We start from the raw sequence: 11046 nt of genomic DNA, 5'->3' as shown, positions 1-11046 counted from the left end.
TTAGGCCCAAATTTGCGGCCACTCGGTCCGTGAATCCTCGAGCAGCGGCATGAGCCATTTCGTTGCCTTAGAGTACTTGATGTGCTGGAGTCCTGACGAGAGCGATGTTGTTTTCTGGTGGGTGAGCGTCAAGTAGACAGTGCGCGGGGTTGGTAATGTAGCCGTTACTCAAGTTCCGAATAGCAGTAGTCACTAATGATGACGTCGCAGTCGGGTAGCCCCGATGCGAGTGCAATGGCGGCCTCTTCCGCGTCGCCCGGCGAGGTGGTCTTGCCTGATGCTGAACAAACAGTATTGCCCTGGTTGTCTACGACCGCTAGAGCATAACGATGTCTAGGGGTGTAGGCTACATCGTCCACATAGTAGACTGCTACAGCCTGTCCATAACTGCGTTGCAGCGCCTTGGCTCGAAGTTTGCGGCGTTTGAAGTGAAATTCAGGGTGCATGTTTCTGGGTAGGGGCTGGATGTGGTATTGGCTGTGTATGTTCCGAGTAAATTGATGTCGCTTGCTCTCGTTGAATGGGGGAGCATGATGAAGTTGTCTCAGGATCTCACGCCCAGCTTCAGTAGTGGTGAGTCTGTGGTATTGCGATGATAGATGTTCTTCGGTTAATTCTTGAAGGCTATTTAGTGTGGCCGTGGCCATCACCCTTTGTGTGGATGCTCTAATTGGAACACCAAGAGCGACTTTGTGTATCTTGCGGATCAAGCAATTCACAGTATCCTCTTCCTGCCTAGAGAGTGAGAAATATGGTAGTGCGAAGGTGATTTTGCTTAAGACAAAAGCCTTGATTAGCTGAATTAGCTCCTTCTCTCGATGCCCTCCGGTTTGTTGGAGATCCTCCCTATCAGGCGGAGCGCATTATCTACCGTTGTTTGTAGTGCTTGCAAGGTATGCTGATTTGCTCAGTTGCGTTGGAGGTGTAATCTTAGGTGCAATCCTATGCGTAATCCTAGTCTTAAAAAGCCCCTCACCAGATCTGGCCATTTTGAGCTGACGAGCGCAGAGCACAGAATGCACAATAACAATTGTATCTGCAAAGTATTACATCGCTACAACCGCGGAAAGTGCTGAGATTTCAAACGAAACGCCGTTTTTTATTAATCACATCATGAGATGCCAACAAACAAAGACACCAAGGAAAACACAGGAGAAATTACTTGTGTTTACTCATTAAATTAAAGAAATGATAAATTAATAGCAATGAAAGTGGATGAAAAAACAACTTCCCGCAGGTGGGGAACGATTTCACGTCTTCGCGTTACGCCTGCGATGCTCTAACCAATTGCGCTACCGCGGCGCGGTTTCCCCATCCACTTTTTTGGGTATTGATGTGTTACGGCGAGAACTAACCTTGGGAGTGTTAGCTAGCGCCACCACTCACAAACCTTGGCGGCGTATGTGGAACATCCCTTTTGCCGCAGGCGTCACGAGTAACTGATCTTTCTGGGTGAAGGCAATTGGTAAATAAACCCTACCTGGTTAGAACATCTCACGCATAATGCGAGGACGTGGGATCGTTCCCCACCTGCTGCAAGTTCATTTTTCATCCACTTTCACTGCCATTTTTTTATCATTTCTTTAATTCAATGAGGAAGCACAAGTAATTTCCCCTATGTATTTCCCCTTGGTGTCTTTGTTGGTTGGCTTCTCATGATATGATCTAAAGAGAAAAGTTTTCTGTGAAAAACACATTCACTTCGATTTAAAAGTAAGTGAACTGTGCTCGGCATTGACGGAAATCGTATTTGCTTATCAGACCTAGCAAGCATGCACAAATATTTTCAAGCAATGTCACCTTATTTTACTCTTATCTGCTCCCCATACATTGGCGTACTTACAGCTACTGATGTCCTTACATTTCCATCTATTCAAAATATTACGTCAGAGAAGCCGCGCCAAAAAGAGCAACATAATTTTCAGGTTTCTGGTATTGTTTCGCATTTTTAATATTTAGGTATGAGAAGATTTAGCAGGAATGGCATGCACTGTCGGTGTTTTGTTTCATGAAATTTGTTTGTGGGCTGTCATTATAAAAATTCCGAAGAACAACTTTGTCAACAATGTGAGACAAAGAATGAGCAACTTTGGTGATAGAATGGTGTGCCAATATAACCCGCATGTCATATAGCAAGGCGAGGCATACGCATGTACCTAAATATATACGCACTTCGACACGAACGAAGTCGCTGAAGCCTCGAACAAAGGAGCGTTCGCCACATCAGCACACTCGAGAACCGGTAAAAAGGTACAAAACAACGCCACCGGGGGAGACCCCCTCTCTCTGACGCCGGACGCCTAACCTGCCGGACTGGAGTACCTGCCGCAATCCGTGAGTGACCTCGTTTGTCTGACTATTCCGGGCAACGAGGCCAGCCTATTTATTACTATTACAGAGAGGACGTCCCTCTGCCAGCGTTCTTTATTGCCGGTAGCAATAAACGTTCTTACAGTTGACGCCGCTGGTTGCCTTATTCGTTCGAACCCGACGTAGCCGCGATTCCCGCGCTACGGGTTGGGGAGTAACACAAAGCGACCGCGTGGGGCTAGATCCGGAGCTCGCCTTCAGCCCTAGCCGCACGCAGAGTGGAACCCCCACAAACTATGTATGATTGTATGATTGTTACGGGTTATTAAAAACATTTACACTTCGTTCAGTATGAACCAACTAGCCCGACAAATATGTCTCCTTGTCTCCTGGTATAGTTCAATCCCGATGGCAACCTCTCCCCGTGCTCTGCGATAAAGTATAGACGCCCAGGCGATGTTCATAAACACTCCGGAGATTCTTCGAGTAAATACGGCATGCGTTCTTTGTAGCGAATTCTAAAAAGCTTCAAGTCTCAAGAATGACGAGAGGGTAAGACGGGACCCTTGTTCTTTCTTTAACCGGGCCCTCAGCACTGTAAACCCGGCCCTGCTCGCGGAGTTGCTGATGGAAAGCTGTTTGCTCCTGAGGAGTGCATATGATGCGTGGCCTACACTCGTAAGCAAAATTACACCCTTTGGGTCGTATCTTGCCACACAACACTTTAAAAAAAGTTTACACCTTTTGGGGTGTATATCTGCCACACAATAATACTCGTCATCTGCCTTGCTTGCGTTTCCTTTCTTGAAAACGCCGCGCCCGCTACCTTGATGTCTGCAATGCTACGCGCATGCCGTTCGTTACAGGGAAGTACCATTCCTTTATATTAGCTAGTGTTTTTGAAGTGTTCTCTTTTGCATTGTGTAGGGGCGCAAATTTTGAATTTTTGGTAAGAGTAGTAAACGTACCGGCTTTGTCTATAGGTCTGGCGCGGTTTCCCCCGTTAGGCCTAGGTAGTAGGCGGGACCTACTTGATAGGCTTATTTAATTATCTTAGCTAGCTCTTCGAAGTGATTTGGCGGACTTGCTCGTTGAGCCTAAGAACGTAGGCCTAGCGATGAAACCAAAGAAAGGGAAGGCCGCGGGGGACGCGGAGCAAGTGCAGTGCGACGAGTGCCTGCGCTGGTGCTCCCTCGACGAGACCAGTTTCCAGAGCTTAGCAGACGCGGAGGTGTCTAGCTTTACGTGCAGGCTGTGCGAGGATGTCAGGGAAGCAGTCCAAAAACTGGAAGGAACTTGGGCAGCCAAGTTCGAAGGGCATAAAGCAGACCTGAGGGAGGACGGGAGAAGCGGGTAGCACTGCAGGTGAAAGTCGCCGAGTCGGTCAAGGTGGAAGCGTTCCAGGCCGCGCAATTAGTCAGGACCGTGGCCGAGCTTGGAGAAGAGAGGGAAAGGAGAGCAGAACTGGGAAGGCGGCTCGATGCGCTCCGCGGGCAGCGGAGAATGATGGGTCGGCGCACCAAGCCGGTGGCAAAAGCCCAGAAAGTAGGGTAGACCCTACAGGCGAAGTGGGAGACAGGGAACCAGAGCAAGCGGTCGTCGGCTCGCCGCCGGTGAATCGGCATAGTTATAGTGAAGCAGCGCAACACGCTTCGAGTGAGGCGACGCTGCAGCCTCAGGGGCGCCAGCGGGCGCGAAGAGAGGAGGGGAACAAGCTTTTATGATAACTCAAGAGGGAGTGCCCTACTCTTTGAAGCTAGGTCAGGGTGTCTTATAACGCGGAGCTATAAAAAGAAATTTAACGAAGAAGAAGACACATGTACTGTGTGTGGTAAATATGTATACAAATAATAGAACACATCATACTAAATATGTGATGGTGTCCATCCCGATGTCGATGTGGGCACAGTCACGCTTCCTGAATCCCCAGGGTTCAAATATAACAATAGTCACGCAAATAAATATGAGGTGGAAATTAGCAAAAGGCGAATGGAACATTGGTGGCTCAAAAGCAGAGAGGTGACATAAGGTTAAAAGGGTAGGAAGACGTACTTAAAGAAAATGGCGAATTTTAATAACATACAACACAGGTAAACAACGATAAAAAGCTGAGCATGGTGGCAACTGCCATCACCCCGTCTCAGAGGGGACGCTCCTACCTTCCATCCACTAAAGTCCTCAATCATTTAAAAGTACCGCCAGGCTTTGATCCAGCCGACAACGCCCGCGATAGGCTGATCGGTGACATGTGACCTTGCTCCGCCCCTTTGCCGCCATGAAAGTTCTTGCGCGCCGGGCGAAGTGCGCGCGTTTAGCCTGTTGTGCTATGCACATCGCTGCGATAATTTCGTTCCGGGTGGTCCGAAATGCCTTGTTGCTGTGCGGTTGGGTGCCGAAACCGGACGAAGGATGGCAAGAAGTTATTTTGCATCGCGCGCGGCAACCAGAACCTAACCAGACGAAAAGTATGGTTACACAGAATTGCACGGACGGACTTTGAACCGTCGGTAACAGCGCGACTATGCGAGGCAAGTAACATACAACGATACAAAGGTGCGATAGAAAGTATACACGTGCGTGTGTCGAGCGGTGATAGTATTTCACTCACGTGCATGAATGTTGAGGGCCGAAGTTTGTGGAGATTATTTATTTTAGTTCGCTGTGAGCCCGCTGAATAGATCGGTATGACCTAGGATGCGAAGGACCGAAATGCCTTGTTGCTGTGGGGATGGGTGCCGAGATCAGACGGAGGACTACAAGAAGTTATTTTGCATCCCACGCAGCAAACAAAACCTGACCAGACGGTAATTCTGGTTGCATAGAAATGGACGGAAAGACTGAACCGTCGGTATAAAACTGCACAACTATGCGAGAAAGGTAACGTAGAGCGATACGAAGGTGCGAGAGAAAGTATAGACCTGTGTGTGCACAGCTGCAGTATTATTTCATTCGTGCGCATGAATGTTGACGGCCGAAGTTTGTGGAGATTATTAATTTTAGTGAATTACGAGCCCGTTGACTTAGCAAGCGCAGTATGACCTAGCATGCATGTAAATCGTGGGGCAGAAACGCATTAACTCGCTGACAAATATCCGCATTGCGTTAGTGCGATAAAAAATAAAATTCAGCAGCGAATTCTACTTTTACACTTTCCTGCGTTTGTGCGCGCGTTGTTAACTGCGCTTTACAACATGTCCAAAAAGTAATTCCAATATCCTAATCGTATCTTGTACATTGCATATGTGAATAAATATATTGCTAAGTGCCTGCATTATTCTATCTTTAAAAACGAATACTGCATAGCCACAGTTACTGGCCGTCAAATAATAAAGCGTAATACAGTATACCAAAGTACATTACATACAGCTTCGAGCTCGTTCCAAGTTTCCCTTACACTCGAAGATGTTTCAGTAATCGGCAGTGCCATTTTACTGATGAAAAACACACAACTGCAAATGAACATAAGAAAAACGCCACAAGCGATACACGGATTGCCAGCAAAACACAGTGCAGCAATAGCTGGGCCAATCCGCGTGCGTTTCGCATGAGGGATCTCTAATTCTTACGGGGCTTTAGCGGTGCACGGAGGCGACAATGCGCGTCATGATTCGAGTTTACGCGGCGACGTCGCACGGTTCACGAGAACAGTCAAACGCATTCACACACGCGCACACACTACGCTTGATATTGGTGTGCCGCGAGATCAGATCGCGCTGGCAGCCCCAACACGATCGAGGAGACACGCTGACACGATCCATACCGCCTCTTCATCATGTCACGACAGTTGCACTGGTTCGTAGCATTGAACCACAAGACACAGCAGTCGTCGTGTAATCGCTACACGACAGACACACTCAGTGGCAAGAAGACTGTTGGCGCACTCGTTTCCACACACACACAGGATGTTGTTTAGTTGCCGTGAGGGTCGCGCGCTTTGAGAATCGCGCGTTTGAGCGACGTTATGTCGAAAGTTTTTCGGTCCAAGCGACTGTCAGCCTTCATTCTTACACGACTTCTTCGTTCAGTGCAACCGCTATGTGTACGCAGCACACTTACATGCAAAAGATTTCACTGAGCATACGGGATTAAGCGCAAGCAATCACCTAGGCTCGCGCGGTGATTGAGCGCAAACGAATGAAATGTAAACACGCGGAATCGAGGCGATCCAGCCCTCATTACGCTCTCTTGAGCTATTTTCTGGGAGCGCTATTTAGCAGTTCGGGTCCTTCTTTCGTTTTTCGCCAGAGTCAGGCACCAGCAGGTTTTATTTCCGCGCGTATGCAGATATTTTTTCACCTCCCGAATGCCGCGGCGCCGCGGCTTAGCGTGGGCGCCGTCTGCTACAGGAACTTCCTAGGTGGCGCGCGCGGCAGATGGCGCTACCTTGAAAATTATAGAGGGACCTTACCATCCACCTATTACCTGGGTGAGGGGAATGTCCTCCTCGCCCGTCAGCTATCTGCCCGCGAGTCGGGGAGGAAGGGTGGCCCACAGGCATTGCTACTAGATACTTACTACTAGATACTATAATGTAGAATCTGGTAACGTTGCCCACAGGGGCGTCTGCGTCAGCAGGCGTGTGGTGAGTTGCGACACCACGGACCCGAGTACATGAGGGTTGGCCTGTCCCTCCTTTCCTCTCTCTTCATCTTTTTCTCCCCACACCCCTATCCCCGTGCAGTGCTGTTGGGGTGTCCTCCTGTGAGAGACAGTTACGGCACTGCCACATATCTCTTCCTTTCTCTTCAAAATCATGTGCGCGCGCGTCGCGAGAGCGAGGGAGAAGCGGGAAAGGGCGTAGTTCGCCTCTCCCGTGTCCATGACATTGTGCTCCCGCAAGGGCTGCAGAAAACAGCGTTAACGTTTCCTTATCCCTTCAAGAACCACTTCTCTCTCTCCATGCCGGCTCTCGACGCGACGACGCGGGGGAAGATGGGCGCGTGTGCTCCCCACAAGTTTCATTTGTGCACAGATCGTTCACCTCTAAACAGGCAATAGACTTACATTTTTGCAGGCAATATCCACTTTTATAAAAGAAGGAAACACATTCATATTGCACCCGGCTTTTCTGCCATTAAAGTGCGGAATAAATTTAGATTTTACAAAAGTTTTCTACTTCAACAGTGTAGAAAATATGTGTTTCGCAGAAATTGAACCTAGAAATGGGACGTGTATACGTATTAACATGTTTTCTCTTTTTATTGATCTTTTAATAAAAGAAAGAAAGGTATGTACGTTTACACAAGCTTTCTTGTATCCTTTGTTGGGACAGTTTGTTGATGAGATCTTCAACATTGATCCTTCTGAGAATCTCCGTCTCCACGCTAAGCAGCGACAGATCGCCTAGGCGGCAGTCGGTCAACGTTGATCGAAGCCTGTTCTTGATTGATTTCAGCTTGCTGAATGATCATTCGCCAGTGCAATCTGTGAACATCAAGCACAAAAAAGAAATCTAACAGCAACACCTGGGAATAAGCATTCAAGCTTTTCACGAAGCATGTTTGCCACAGAACAGCCTTCGTTACTCGCGAAATTAAATTATGCAAGCTCATCGGGAAATGTGCCAGCCATTACAGTGTTGTGCTCACGGGGGTCTTCGACGGGCGCAGGCTCCCTTCCCAAGCACATCACCCCTGAAGAAAGCCGAGCGCCAGGCCGGGGGAGCGCTTGTGCCCAACTTTCGACGAACCGGTGGGTGGCCGGCGGCCGTAGGAATCGAATCCACGACCTTCCACAGCCGAGGCGGACACTCTACCACGTAGCCACGGCTGCGGTTCAGAAGGAAGGATACTTTATCACGAGGTCCATTGCCTGCAGGCGCCTCTGTGCTTGGGAAAAGCAGTTCCAATCTGTAATAACAGCAAAGTGCCAGCAGACTTCGGTGTAAGCGCTCAAGCGAGCTTTGAGAGCGTGCAGGGGGAGAGAGTGTCAATCATGACGAAGAAGGTTTCACAGCGGAACTTAGCTGAAGGATCTTGTGGCTCTGGCGTCCTCGTGCCTTCAGTGCTGTCGTATCGTGTCTATTGTTTTCGCTTTCTCTGGGTGCTTGCTTTGTACGAAGCATTGTTGGACGCTTCCTTCGCAAGCTTTTCAATTTCATCGAACCTCTCTCTTAAGCCGGATACATAATCACACGATTTAATCAGGCTTACGGCAACATTTAATGACAATGATGGGCTCTGAAATACCTTCCTGGTGGCGTTGAATCGCTGCAAAGCTCTATCCCAAAACTCGGAAATCAGCGCGTTTTCCAACGTTGTCATTGCCTTCAGCAAAGAATTTGCCTCGTGCTTCCTTTCTGCTCGTTCATCACGATCTTCGGATAGTTCCATCAAGGCGGCTTTGATTTCTTTAGAACCTACCACGAGAGCCCTCGCTGCATCCGCTCGCGCTGGCCACCGCATGTCTGAGACTTGCTTTGAGATTACAACAGCCGCGTTTTGTTTCAAGTGTGCCTGGAGCACATCCCATCGATGAGTAGACGCAGCAGAGAAAACGTATATACGCTGTACAAGCCCTAAAAAAACTAATGGTTTGCCCACAGGAATCTACAGCCTGCGCCCCGACGAGGTTAAGCGAGTGAGCAGCGCAAGGGATAAAATTTGCTTGCGGATTGATATATATATATTTTTTCGAATGAGCCTGCATAAAGGAGTATTTGCCAGCCATATATTTGCTCGCGTTTTCGTATGACTGGCCATGACAGTCTTGGAAGTTAACTCCCAAGATTTTTTAAGAAGTCGAGCGCTGACTTCGCGAGACCTTCCCTTTTGTGACTGGTTATGGGTAAAAACACGGGAATATGTTCTTCATGCTCATCGTTGGTGACGTAGCGAATGACCACTTTAAGTTGATCCCTGTGACTCGAATCAGGTGTAGAATCAACCGAAAGAGTGAAATGCTTGGCAGTTGCAATCTCGCAAGCGATCTTTTTTTCGGACTTCAGTTCCAAGAGCTTCTACAACCTCTTCCACGATGATTGGTAGAAGCAGGATGTCTTGCCACGTCCAGCGTTCCCAAAATTCTTTATATGGGCAGCAAGGAAAGAATCAAACTTGGCAATCAGTTCAAGACACCGAAGGAAACTGCCATTTCCCCTGAGAGAGAGCCCTCGGTACAACAGCAACTACGCGCCTAAGGACATTTCTCCACAAGTTGCCCGTTCCGAGCAGTGCTCTTCAAGGGCTCGAATGACTGAGGTTAGAGATTATCTTAGAGAACGTCGCTTGCGCAGGTCAAGCACGCATTGTCTATGAAACTCACTTTCCCCGTGGGTCTTTAACTTCGCATATGCCTTGTTCCATGAACTGAACCCATCTGGCTGCGAAAATTGGTCCTCAGAGTACACGGAAGCATCATTAGGGGCATCACTTAGGGGCCCCCTCGGTGGTCAAGCCCTCGGGGGGGGGGGGGGGGGGGGGGCCTAAGCCCCGAGGGCTCGGCTCATTTGAACCCTTTCAACCCTCGATAATCCGCTCCTGGCCGCGAGCAGAAGCGCGAAGGAGCTCGTCTACGCCGTGCCGATACTGCAGCGCGGGCACAACAACAGGCTCGTGCGCCGAACTCAAGCAGCAACTGCGTACCGAGGATCCGGCAGCCAACCAAGCCATCGTTTATTGAACCGTCGGGATTAACCAAGCGATAAATACGGGGGCGGCGCGCTTCAGCTTCGCTGGTTAACCATCTGTACGGAGAGCCTGGGCGGTGATTCTTTCTTTTTTTTTTGCTGAAGGCAGTATAACAGTACTTCAAGGTAGCTTAATTATCTGTGAACAGAAAACCCGCAAAACAAACACTTAGACGAGGGTGTAAGTGGACAGGACGAGCGCTCAACTCGCAGATGTACGTTTATTCTCGAGAAACGTCTACAGAAAAAAAATCATTACATGCGCAATACCATTTGGGACTGAAAAGGAAAATTGCGGCAGAAATCATCTCAATATGACTGTCGCCGATAATGCGCTTAGCATTGAGGCAATGGAGAGTTGTAGGTTAGGGGACGCAATCGGCTTGCGTCCCGGGCCTCTAGTTCTTGCGTACGCAAGCCGCTTGCGTCCCCTAATCTAAAACTCTCTCCAATGTAGCGACACACCAACACCGTAGCGCGTCACTTAGATGCGCACGTGTACCTGCAGTCGGGCTCCTCTCTCGTGCTTCCAGGCGGACACGCTGCGCCATCTAGCGGCGCCGCCGCGCGAAGTCCGCGCGTGCTTGACTACATGTTCAGGCAAGACGCGGGTTCCATTCCGCCTAGCACCGGATAAGTTTTATAGGACTCTTTTTATGCGAAGCATATTACGAGGGCTCAACCCAGCTCCTCAGGCGCGGCGGTGACCATGAAATCACGTGACACCGTGACGTCACGACAGAGGAGAAGTGGCTTTGGCTCAACTCTTGCAAGACGGGCTGGGTGGGAATCGAACCAGGGTCTCCGGAGTGTGGGACGGAGACGCTACCACTGAGCCACGAGTACAACGCTTCAAAGCGGTACAAAAGCGCCTCTAGTGAATGCGGTGTTGCCTTAGAAACGCGCTGTTTCTAAGGCGTGCGTCTCTTGCTCAGGCGCACATTTCGTTGCCGCGCCGAACGCTGCTTTGCTCGACGCTCACCGCGTCCAATGCGGGGCGCGTAGTCGCTGCCCTGTAGCCCATTGTCTTACACCCCTTGGCGGGTCGACGGGAACGCTGTCGCGTTCCACTCTTGAAGGCGAAGAAGTAATGCATGAGTTGTTTCTTC

The sequence above is a fragment of the Dermacentor albipictus genome, chromosome 2 (assembly GCF_038994185.2).
Source record: "Dermacentor albipictus isolate Rhodes 1998 colony chromosome 2, USDA_Dalb.pri_finalv2, whole genome shotgun sequence".
Taxonomy (NCBI): domain Eukaryota; kingdom Metazoa; phylum Arthropoda; class Arachnida; order Ixodida; family Ixodidae; genus Dermacentor; species Dermacentor albipictus.
This window is presented reverse-complemented; position numbering follows the sequence as displayed.